The sequence below is a fragment of the Coturnix japonica genome, chromosome 5 (assembly GCF_001577835.2).
Source record: "Coturnix japonica isolate 7356 chromosome 5, Coturnix japonica 2.1, whole genome shotgun sequence".
NCBI lineage: Eukaryota > Metazoa > Chordata > Aves > Galliformes > Phasianidae > Coturnix > Coturnix japonica.
Genome location: NC_029520.1, coordinates 3,604,086 through 3,616,675, shown reverse-complemented (window position 1 = coordinate 3,616,675; position 12,590 = coordinate 3,604,086). Strand labels below are relative to the sequence as shown.

Here is a 12,590-nt window from a genome sequence, read left to right as displayed (position 1 = left end):
TCCTTAACTTCATTTAAAGGCCGACCACCAGTAAGGCAGCATCTCTTGTGGAGAGCACTTCTTCGTGGTGTTTGCGTGACAAGCTTCAGCATTTTTTGTCTAGATTAAAGGCCTTTGAATTGGTGAGGTTTTTTTCTATTGATTATCATTGGCTATCTGTTTTCCACCATTTTTGTACTGTTTTCAACTGTATATTACTATTCTTGCATTATTCCACTGTACAAGAAGGATAAGCAATTCAGCTTCCCTCAGGGAAGCAGTTATGTCTGAGGTCTGTGATCAAGACAATTTCAACATTTTAAAATGAATCCATAAAAATTTAAAAATAAAATTAAAAGAGCCAGAACAAAACAACAAAACACACACACACAAATTTAAGGAAAAATTTAAAAAAAATAAAGACAAGAAAACCACAGTAAGACTTACTGAATGAAGATTTGTGAAGGGATTGTTTTTTAATGCCTCAGCTAGGCACCAAAAAAAGGACATTTACCTTCAGTGTTGTCTTGCTTAAATGGACAGCGGTTAACATATTACTTTAGTGTGACTAAACATACAACAACACTCTGTGACTGATGGTGCTATTTTTGGAAGTCTAGAGACTTGTGAACTGGAAAGTTTTGGGCACATATAATACATTTAACAAGACCTGTGTGTCTCAGTGTCAATAGCTTATACTGTAAGCAGTAACATTTTCATGACTGTGAGGGAACTGCAGAGTGAGGGCCCAAAGCAGCCAGAGAGCACCTGGAAGAAGAGACGGGGTCAGGCTAGGGAGTGCAGGTAAAAGGATTCAGCTGGTAGGAGGCTCCAACTCTCTTAAACCTCATTTAAAGGCTGACTGCCACTGAGGAAGGATCTCTTTCAGGCGATCCCTCCTTTGCAGAGTTCTTCTGTGAGCCTGTATCATCTTTGGAGACAGATGAGCATTCTTCTTCTTGTGACATCTTCTCTGCAGCAGACCAGTGCAGTTACAAAGATGAATTCTGAAGCCTTGCCCCCCCCCCTTCTGTCGTTGTTATTTGTGTGCGTCGAGTCCTTAAGAACCTATGAGCTGCAGAGAAAGCCTAACGCAGGTAAAGTAGTTTAAGGCTTCCTATTGTCCTTTTAATGTTTTGTTTTATTGTGTTGTATGTTTTTAAAGGAAAAAAAAACCTTAGTTTGACATTAATTGGGTACGTATGGGGGAAAAGACTTCTCTGCTCGGTAACCCAAATAGGTGTTGAAGGGAGATTAGTGTGGATGTAATTTTCACAGGTGAGCACAGACTGTGGAAAAGGTTAATTTTTTCTCTCTTGCTGCCTGTTATTGCACATATACCCTTTTGTCCTATAATTGTATATTTTTAAAGCTGCTCACTGTTTAATGCCATTTGTTTACGCTTAGCTCACATGAACTAAGGAGTAGGGCTTTTGGTTCTGCCCTGGCAGAGGGATACAGTTGTTCAGTGTGGCCCTATGGTTAAAGCAACAAGGTAGGGAGAGTCTGTACCTTTGTTTGTAAGGGAAGACAGTGCAAGGACCGTTATCAATACTGGAAGCTCTTATGAATGCAGGCACTCAGGAATTATATTATGACTCCACTGTACATTGTGATAGCTGGTGTTTGTGTGGGTTTGGTTTTGGTTTTTTTTTTTTTGGCAGTGTTAGGCTGCATAGCTGCAACTCAAAGTTGTTGTTCAGCCATTATGGATAATAAGTATTGTAGTATGCAGAAAGTGTAATCATTGAAATGACACAGATTGTAACAATGTTTAAGTTCAGGGTAATTTATTAGATTTTATTCCATTCCACTATTAGAACAATATATCCATGAATTTCAGCTATCTAATATATTCTAAGTCTGTAGATGACTATTTCATTTACAAAACAAAATCAATTAAAAAAATAAAGCTCTCAGAAAGCATCCAAAGAAGGGCTCAAACTTCCTCCATTCAGCTTCACTGAAAGGGAGCTTTTGGAAGGTGAGGTCAGCTTCTTTTCCCCGGTAGCTTTTGTGTTTGTTAGGTTTGAGGAATTACAGGTTGGAGATTTTGGAAAATTTTGCTCTATAGAAGTCTGAGATATCAAAACAGGCTTCCCTGAGGCAGCAGTCACAGGCCAGGGCCGACACAGTTCTCAGAGGATTCGGATGCAACTCTTGTGCAGAGCAGTTGAAGTCAGGGCCACCTCACGCAGAGGTAGGAGTCACATGTCCCCTCCAATCAGGTTGGCTTTCTGATTGTATAAACAGAAAGGCTTTTTATCTTTTTGGATTTGTTTATCCATAATCTTTCTCTCAATAATATACATTTTAGACATCCCTATGTAAAATAATCCCCTCATTATTTTTATCAGAGAGATCAACGCCTCAATCGCCTACAAGCATCATATGGAACTAGTGAGTGAAATTACCCAGGAACTCATATAAACTTTGTTGCAGTCAAGTCATTAGAGACCTAGTTACACCCGATGCTGCTTCCCTGTTTTCTCTCCTGGATTAGCCAAGTTTCAATTAAGTGTCAGTAGAAATACATACTTTACTGATTTCCTGTGGAACCAATTAATAATTGCACTCTCTTAAAGATATAAATGAGTGTGTGTAGTGTATTCATGTATGGCAGAACTTTAGTGCAGTTCCATTAACTTTGTTAAAGCGCAATGCAGAGCATGATGCATTTGTATAGTTAAAGTTAATTCTTGGCATGTGACAAAGGCTCACAGGCACTAACTTAGATTACATGTTGATCTTAAAGGGTCACGTAGGGAAGCACTAGCTCAGTTTACCTAGTGAGAAAGCAGAGACTGTTCTCTGCGAGCTCCTTTTTATTTTGAAAAAATGGAAAATAGAATGTTGTTTTTTCTCTGAAGGCAGTCACTGAGCCATACTGAGCTCATGAAACAATTCTATTTGGAAATACAGCTACAACACAGACACTGGCAACACAGTCAGCAATTACATTCTGCACAAAGCAAGTCTGAAGCACAGTATCTATGCCATAGGTAGGTTGTAAAAATATTTTCTATTGATTTAAGTCTCACTTTTTCTTTTACAGAACATGCAATGCCAAAATGCCAATTGCTTAAGGGATCATTCCTCTTCCTCTTCACATTCCAAGATGAAAACCTTCAGCAGCAAACAAGCATGGCCAATGCAGAGAAATAGACCGCACATCCACATCTTTTAAAGGTATGCAAGGAATTATTGTTTTAAGTTAGAGACAGACAGGCATCCACTCCACCACAAACCCTCGAGTTAGCTAAGCCTAGTTCTTCTGCTATGGGGCAGATGGTCTTAGGCATCTCAGAACCCACAGGCAATGCAGAATAGTAGCACTCATCAGAAATAATTCCTCCAAAAAGCCTTTAGGAGCCAATAATTCTGCAAAAGGGAATTATCAGTCACTATTCAAACCACAGTAATTAGTGTAATTATTATTTTAGAGGTAGGCATTGAAATAAGGAAAACAGAATTTTATCCTGAAGGTGTCCATCACAGTTTTGCTTCATTAAGAAGATGAAGCAGGAGACAAGCTATTGAGGGAGAGCTAGCTTTTCATTATTTAATTTCAGATACTTTTAATTACCTTTCTAGCAATTTTGCACATTTTTTCAGAGGGCACGCTCTTTCATACCAAGTAAAACTTTGTCCAAAGAGAGAGTTTTTTTTTTTAATTTTTTTTTTTTAATATATAAATCATCTGGGCTCATAGTTTTCTCAGAACAGCTTTCACCAGCATTTTCATTTTTTTCCCCATTTGGTTATATTTTTTCTTGCCCAGAGGAAATTTTAAAAAGGCCTAGAGAACATAATAGCAGCTTCCCTCCTTCATAATCACTCAGCCCACCTAGAGTGTTGATACTGAAAACCACCCATAGCACACACAGAACAAACATCTGAGGCAAGGGCCTCAGTATAGCTCACCTCCAGCCACTTTGCCAAACCTTCTTTACCAGCAAATTTCCTCTACCCCCTAAGGCATAGAGCCAGAGCCATTCCAAAGAGCTCTTTCCTGATGCTTGTACTAAACCAAGTCTTCTTTTGCAGGATCCAGAACCCAGCTTCTCCTCACTCCAGCTCATTCCTGCAGGACCGAGACCACCACCACCAAGTAGTCATCACCACCCAGGAGCCACTGTGTGTCCCATGGCAAAGACCACTTCACCGTGGAGTGGCTACTCCCTCACAGCCCCACTCGGGAGGAGTCGGCAAGGGGAACAGGGGGACTTAGCCTCCCATCCCACTCATGGGGCAGAGGGAGTCTCAAAGGGGGCAGGGGAGGGCTGAGGGAGGAGCCTCAAGGGGGTGAGGGGAGTGTCGAGGGAGGGGCCAAGGGTGCAGGGGAGTGGCCCCAATGTGGCAGGGGAGGGCCGAGGGAGTGGTCCCAAGGGATCAAAAAAAAAAAAAAAGACACTGACATGCCCACCCCCCCACCGAAAAAAAAAAAAAATCCCTTTAGAGATAGTGCAAAACCCAGAGCCTGGCCCCAATAGAAATTATTTTTTAGAATATTATACATATATAAGTCCACACTCTGGGTGAGTTAAATTCCACACAAGAAAAAAAAAAAAAAAACCCTTAGAAAAAACTTAAAAACTTAAACTAAAAAAAAATAAAATTAAATAAAAAGCCTTGAACTTTAACAAATACATTTAAAAATAAAACAACCTTAAACACCCATAATTTACTTAAATACCAACAAAAATTACTACCAACCAACTTAAATACCAAAACAACTACACAAGCCAACAAGATAGTTTAAAACAACCTAAAAAAAATTACTTAAATACAAACAAGAAAACCAACTACACAAGCCAACAACTTAGCTTAAAACCAACTACAGAAACCAAATTACTTACAAGCCAACTACAAAAACAGAAAACTTAGTTAAAAACCAACTCAAACTACAAAAACCCAATTAAAAACCTACTAAAAAATAACAAACTAGAAAAACCAACTTAGTTAAAAACCAACTCAAACCAACTACAAAAAACTACATAGTAAAAAAACCTAGTAAAAAACCATCTAAAAACAAAAAACCTAGAAAAACCAAAATACTAAAAAACCAACAAAAAAAAACCACTTAAAATAAAACCAACTGAAACTACCTAACCATCACGCTCAAAAAAAAACAAAAAAAAAAAACAAAAAAAAACCCACCATAATCCCCTGACACCCACAAGCAACACGCACTCAACAACTGAAAGACACTCACCTGACTCCTCGCAGGTGCGTCGATGCCATGCCGACTCTGCTCCTCAAACCGCTTCTGAAGGGATGCTGCAACAGCCGGGCTGCGCTGCTCACCCGTCCTCCCTGCCAAACGCTCCGCTACTGTGCTCAACCTGTAATAAAAGCAGCAAAACAACATCCGCAACATGCTATCCCGACACCGTGCCCCAAAAGGAAGGTGACACCTACCGGCTGCTGTCACGCCGGCTGTCCTTCTCGCCCTCACTTAAGGCTGCTCTAACTCGGGCTATCCTACCGTCCTCACCCGCCTTGTCTGGAAAAATAAACACACAACACGGCGGAACGCTCTTTGATACTCACTTCTGCCGCCTTGCTCGACACGCCTAGGCTTAGCCCATTACGATACGGGAAAAAGGACGATAGGAGATACCTTATTGCTCCACGTCAGGTCCTAAACTTCAACGTCTTGCCGCCGCTGCGCTTCGGGTCACCCCTATCTTCGTATCACTCATAAATGCATCCTACAACAGGAATACGAGCTCCGGAAGCACCTCGACTAGGCTGAGGCGCCCCGGGGCTCTCCTAATTCTTCCTTCATCCTTAGGCAGAGCTCGAGAAGTCCCGGTGACCTCGGCTGTCTCTCCTGAAAAGAACGCAGCCGTCCTCCACTGCGTTCGGGTCCTGCGAGCCGTCCCGCCGCGTTTCCCTGATGGGAACGAGATGGCGCTCCTGAAGTTAAACATAAAGAGCAGGGGGTGAAACGGAGGAAGCCGAAAGGTGGCCTAACGAGAGACTCGAGAACAGTTTACCTAGCGGCTCCCAAACGCTCGCTAATTCGGGCTGACGACGTGCTCGGCCTGCGAGAGAAGAAAACTTGTTTCAGCAGCACTTTGCGTTGCCGCAACCTCGCGTTCCCAGCCGCGCCGAGCCTGGAAGAATACGGCCCCGTCCCGCTCGCTCCTACCCATGACATCAGAAGAACCCAAAGCCCTCTCACAAAAGCATCGATGGGCCTTAAAGCGCCCCGGGACCCCGCTACGACTCGGACGACGGAGCGGCGGCCGGGCGACGACGTGAAGCCGGCTCCGAGAAGCCGGGGGAGCTCCGCGCCAGCCCCGGACGGAGCGCGGCGAGAACCCAGCGGCCTCCCGATGCGGCCGGACGGCTCCGAACAGCTTCCCGGAGCTCGCCGAGTCCGCGGTCCCGTTGCTACCTGTACGGCTCACCGGTTCGGGCTGATCTTCACCGACAGACGTCCCAGCGCAACCTGAAACAAAACGGCACAACACAAAGAGAATGTTACCAAAAATCCCAAACCCAAGGACCCGTTGCAAAAGCGGCCCATCGCGGAGCTTTGCAGCCCCAGCGGCACACAAACCTGACGAAGGAGCGGAGCCCACAACGACTTCAGAGCTCTATGAGATCCCAGAGTCAGCCGCAACGGATGAGTTTGACCCAGTTTGACCCGAATGTTTGGCCAAAGTTTATTTCTCACTACCTCATCTTTTTAATTTGATTCGTCCTGCTACCTGAAGAATCTTTGATACAAATATAATGCTGTAGCCAAAAGAACACTACGGTGAGATACGGAGATAACTGCTCCCTCACGTCACAGATGTGCTGATAGCGCGGCCTTCCAGAGCTGTTGTGTAGTTTAATTCTTACACGGAGCTTTCTAAAAACAGTTTAGGGCAGATTATAGTAAAAAAACACATCTGCGTGAAGCTTAAGCGATACCGTACGACCTGACTTTTGTTCTGTAGAGGGAGACAAAGCCCAGCCTGATGAAAACGGTTGGCAGCCGCTTTCATTTCTGCCATTCACGAGCCTCCCGGCTAGAGCGGCTGCTTCCCGTGGGTACCCTGCGCTTCTGACTCCGATCCCGAAGACGAGAGAGCGGAAGCGATGCGGAATGGAAGGAAAGAGGTGGCCGTCGGCTGGACTTATCACAGTGTCATCTCAATTCACCTACTCCCAAACACGCAGCCTCATAAGATACGTGACAGGTGATGAACAGATGGGACAGAAAAATGGAACAGAAAAACAGGACTCGTGCTGATTCGTTAGTACCCAAACTTCATCCTGACGCTTCGGTTTGTGAACACCGGAGATTCTCTGCCACTGGGATTTCACATACGTTTTCAACAGGGCTTTCTCCCCTCCCCGTGAAAACAGACACGCGTTCCCATCTAACAAGTAAATGATTTATTTAACGATACAAATTTCATCATGTTTTAGCAGAGAGAACTTGAGAAACAAAATTAGCTTTTATTCAATTCCTTTACGTTTACACAAAACGTTTACACAAATTCAATTCCTTTATGTTTACGTTTACACAAAAACAGCCTTTATTTCAGAAAATATAAAATTTACACACACACACACAAACTACAGTATACAAAAAAACCAAACAGAATCATGACAAACGAACAAAAACAAACAAACAAACAAACAAAAACCACACAAAAAAAGGATGAGAATTCAGTGTAAAGGATCCAATTGCAAGGAAGGCGAGATGGGGCAACGTTGACGAGGCATCACGCTTGTTACACCTCAGTAGAGCTGAAGTTGTCAGTACAATACAAAAACAAAATACATTGCATTTGTAATTAAAACCAGTCTTTACATATGTATATATGAGAGGAGAATTCAGGCCTTCTGTCACCTGTTTTATTTCACTGATTTATCTTTACATTCATTTCAAAGCTTCTTCAGCCATTGCTTCACTATATAAAAAAACCAAACAGATTGTAATGGGCAATGTGATCTATTTTCTTATGGTGTTGACACTCATGCTACATAGAGAACTTGTCACATCAGTAGCACCATGTCACTTGCATAGCTGTTGGGCCATCACAGTTCATCACAGGATATGGGACCACATCCTCATCCCTCTGCTTCATTCAACATGCAACACCCCATGGTGTTAGTGAGGCACCTTTGTAACTAATGCAAGAGCTGCAGAACAGCTCAGAATTCACAGATGCACAATTCTAGGGAAGGCCAATCAGCGAAGAAGGGAATTCAGCTATCTTCTTTGCACAGACACTGAATGCCTGAGTACAGGGCTATATCTCAACATATAACATGCTGCACAAATGTTCTTTAAAAGCCAGCCCATGCATTTTTTAATAGCATCCTTCAGAATGCTTATGGTAGTTCAATTCTGCTTTCAGCATATTTAAGGATTATCCCTGTGTGATCTGAAGTCTTCTTACCTGCCTGGTCATATATGAGACCTCTTTGTATGCTCTATGTTTCTCCTTGGACTTTTAAACTGGTCCATATCATCAGCTGTGACACCAGAGGAATCCTGCTGATGCTTTTCCAGTGCTGAAAATAGCAGAAAGGTGAAATACATATTTGATATATGTCTCAGTGTTTATATTAAGCACACTACATACCTCTTTATGCATTTTGGTATCCAAGATTGCACGCCATTATTTTTTTTCTTACAACAGCATGACTTACTTTTTACTCATTCAGCTCCTAATAGAAAAGTTCTCAACTTGCAGAGTTCTCTCCCTCCTTCTGTGTACCTCCCATACCCAGCTGTCCATCTCACTGAGTGACTTTTCTTTTACAACAGCTCTTAATTCAGACCCTGAACAGCAAATTCCACTCAACCGATTACTTAAAACAGACAGACTAGATTTAGCTCCTACGGGGCTCGTTCATCTTTCAGGATGGTGTACTGTGAACAGTTGGCAATTATAGAAAGGAAATCCTGTTTCCCTTTGGACCCTGCAATTCGTTTAAAAACAAAAATGAAAACACTAGAGCACAACAATAATTCTAAGTAGACTATAAAATATCAGCTGGTCTCCATTGTTCATTATAATCATAATTGGCCCATAAAATTTCAGGGAGGATCATGTCAGCTACTTAGCATGATGCTAAACACATGTGGAAATCGTTATTAAGTGACAAATCTGATTAAAGCTATGAGCCCATAATCAGACTTTTAGCTGAAGAAACCTTGCAATGAAATTCCCCTGCTAGGTAACCTGCACAGAGATAAGTTTTCAGCACACACTGTGTTAAAGACTAACATTCACATTACCATTAATTGTGTAGTATATGTCTACAGTGTAGACAAATCCTTTACTTGGAGTGTTCTACTCATAGCACAGTGCAGAGAGCAGCCTTTCTCAAGGCTGTGAGCATGGGAAGCATGGGCTAGACATTACTATCAGTACCTTGGCCAAATCAAAGCTGACTAATTTGTCATAACTACAATTGGGCTACTACAAATTCAAGAGATTCAGTTAACAGTACACAGCAACTAAGTTTCCACATGTATTTCCCAGTGTATACAATTACATACACACTTCACTTGCTCTGCAAGTCACTTGACATGTTTGTATACACAAAGACCATATAAAGGGTATGCATATAAAACAACAGTGTCCATGAGACAGAGCTTAGATCAGCACCTGTGTTCACAAGGTGAATCGCCACATCCCAAGAGCTGTGTCCCGTAACAAGCATAACTCAGCAGACAGTTCAGTGCTAGGCCAACTACACATCCAAACTGCAAAGCATGGGAGAAATTCATGCAATCATTCATCCTGCTTTCACTAACAGAGGCTTGAGTTCTACTCAAGAGATTCCTACCTACCCTGTAAGGACGCTGCTAATTGGCGCAAGAGCCCAATTGGAAAACTAATCCCTGTTCCTTTCTACTTTGCCTTAAGCATATGCAATTAGGACTCCACACAGCATATTTTCCAACTTACAGTTACCAGCCTGTTGTAACTTCTTGGAGATCCACAAATCAATGCATGTTTTTTCTTTTCAGTAGAATTGTCATTAGGTGGCTTTCACTAGTCAAGCTACTACAGAGATTACTTTGTAGAAATGGAAAGTTCTGTATTTCATCTGTACTTGATTGTGCACCTCCAAATTAGTGAAGTCCTTTTGTGTGAACATTCACACCACTCATAGCAAGACAAATACACATAGATACTCCTTTAGAGATATTTGGGCTCCATAGGTTATTTATTATCTTACTCATTATTTATTAGAATGGCACCTTGCAAATGACAGGCAGTCAAAGGAGCCAGAAAGGCACAGGAAGCCTACAGCTAATCAAACAGCTGAACAACACACCTGGATTCTTAATGGTAAGGGTACCAGTCAGAACTGCTTGCTAAAGCAACCAACACTTCCCAGCTGTTTTATATTGCAGGTATATTGCACTACCATGGGTGAAACAGGAGAGAATACACACTTGCCACTGTATTACACATTTACACAGTCTTTTCCCTGGTTTAGTTACTGCTCATCCTGGTCTAAACAACTGGTCCTGTTTGAGAGTTTACTGCAAGCCACACAGTGAAAGCCATGAACAAAACAAATGCCTGGGATCCACTTATCAAACAAACACACATCCAGAGCTCATCACAGCCCCAAAATTAATAGCAGGTAAACTGCAGAACTTGCTTTTAACTGCTGTTTATTTCAATAATCTTCAAGTCAGATGCATGCTTTTCTCTGCAGTTTAGGAACTGGCCAAGTGAGGTAGCATTTGAAATTTCTTTCTTTGGCTCAGAAATAAAAGAAAAAACTTAGGAAAGGTTCTCCGTCTCAATGCATGGGTAACTTTCTTCAGGATAAATTAACACTGTAAAAGGGATGTTTCCATGGCAATTCTGTAATTCAGTAATGCTATGCACCAACCCAGTCCAGTATCTACAAATGCCAACATATACAGCCCTGTAGATAGAATCACAGTATCCTCCAAGTTCCCAGCAACCAAAAGGAACACCGCAGCTAGATCAGGTCACTTGGGACCTTATCCAGTCCCTCCTTCTAAGTCCCCAGTGCAGGGCATCAACCACAGCATAGCTAGCACTATAGACTTGATTTCTGAGCCTGGCATCTGATCTACATCAATACTGTGAGTGAGGAGAAAAAAGATTGGGATGCTACAACAGCACAGGGTACATGCAGTCTGTAGACATGACAGTAAACTGAACGCAGAGGGTTTATGTGCTCTGCATACACCGATTGCTAGTGCCAAGGACAAGCTAGAAAACTTAAGACAGACAAAAAGCTTAAGTTCCTCTTCAATGACAAGCAGATACACTGCCACAAAGAGGTGCCTCGCAGTAGCTCTGTAGTTCTTTTAACAGTAAATCCTGAGATCTCAAAGACTATGACAGCATTATTGATTATAAGGTAATCTAAACTCACTTAATTGCACCCTCCAGCAGACTCTAAGTACAAAACTGCAGGGTACTTTTTCATCCTAATTATGACCTCCAATTGATAAAACAATTGTTTTCTAGCACTGAGATTACTGCCTAGTGTTCAGCAGAGAAAGAATTAAAGAGGATCTGAAAAACAATTATTTAGATAAGCATGCTGCGGTTAGCAGTTCAGGTTCCTTCTCTGCCTCAATTTTACAGCAATACTGAGATTCAGGAACATCAAAAACTGATGAGAAATTATTTCTGGAAGTTCTTTTATTACCTGTTGAACCACATTCTGAGATCTCTCTAGTCAAGGGGATTTTCCCTGGTGACTCCTTAGAGTCACACCAGCACACTGGGGTATTCAATTAATGTACTGTAAATGAGCTGCAAAACACAGAGACAAGATGTAAACATCATTAAGCAGCATACAAATCATTTAAAAGGATGATCCCTTTACTCCTTTACTCCTTCCTTGGATAAGAGGCTCACAAAAGCTCTCAAACCAAAAAGCAAAAAACCAATTTAGCAACATATGAAGGTGACCAAAACACACAGTACTGGCTAACCTCCCACCAGACCAGCCACAGTAATGGAAGTGCTTCATTAAAACACAGGTGACAGAAGAACTTCTTTACAGTGAGTAGGAAGGGAACCTGCTTTGGCAGGGGGGCTGGACTCAATGATCTCTAGAGGTCCCTTCCAATCCCTACAAATCAATGATTCTGTGATTTCTACCAGGCTTCTGCCTGAGAATACAAAGCTTAAGAGTGCTCATTCTTCTGTGTCAGTTTAATAGTAACTCATTGCTGAACTAAATGCTTCTGAGCAGAATTTGCCAGGCCTGTGGTTTAGTTAACAGGAGAGTATAGCCTCAAGCAACAACTTCAATGGGTGGTTTGGATTAGCACAGTACTAACATATACTTATTTTTTATCAGAAAAAATGAAGGAACTCTCAGTTTTCTAATAAAGTGTTAGATTGACTCCGGTTCTCCGGCTCTGCTCCACGTCGGCCGGCAGCGCCCCGCCGCGGGCAGGGGAAGCCGGGTCCGGGCTCTACGCAATAGGGGGGGGATGAGGGGGGTGCGGGACCCGCCGACTGCGTGGCTGTCGCCGGAGCTGGAAGGCGGAGCGTGGCCGGGACCCGCTCCGCAGATGGGAAGCCGCGCGTCCTTCGTCTCTGCGTGGCTCTCCGTGTGTGGTACTGCCCCGGCGTGGA

The 12,590-nt window shown here is 42.6% G+C and overlaps 2 long non-coding RNA genes across 3 annotated transcripts; one reads left to right on the top strand and one right to left on the bottom strand.

The window, feature by feature from the left end:
* Window positions 1–1,687: 1,687 nt before the first annotated feature.
* On the bottom strand, window positions 1,688–5,946 carry LOC107314370. 2 transcript variants are annotated; one of them, XR_004307580.1, is made up of 4 exons: window positions 5,603–5,946; window positions 5,195–5,485; window positions 3,904–4,063; window positions 1,690–2,216 (listed from the first exon to the last, which is right to left on the bottom strand). It is a non-coding gene; the product is annotated as an uncharacterized LOC107314370 (long non-coding RNA). The 2 variants fall into 2 exon arrangements; XR_004307579.1 differs by having other exon boundaries at window positions 1,688–2,216; window positions 5,195–5,946.
* LOC116653533 lies at window positions 2,841–4,556 on the top strand. Its single transcript, XR_004307581.1, has 2 exons — window positions 2,841–3,168; window positions 4,027–4,556. It is a non-coding gene; the product is annotated as an uncharacterized LOC116653533 (long non-coding RNA).
* Window positions 5,947–12,590: the final 6,644 nt, after the last annotated feature.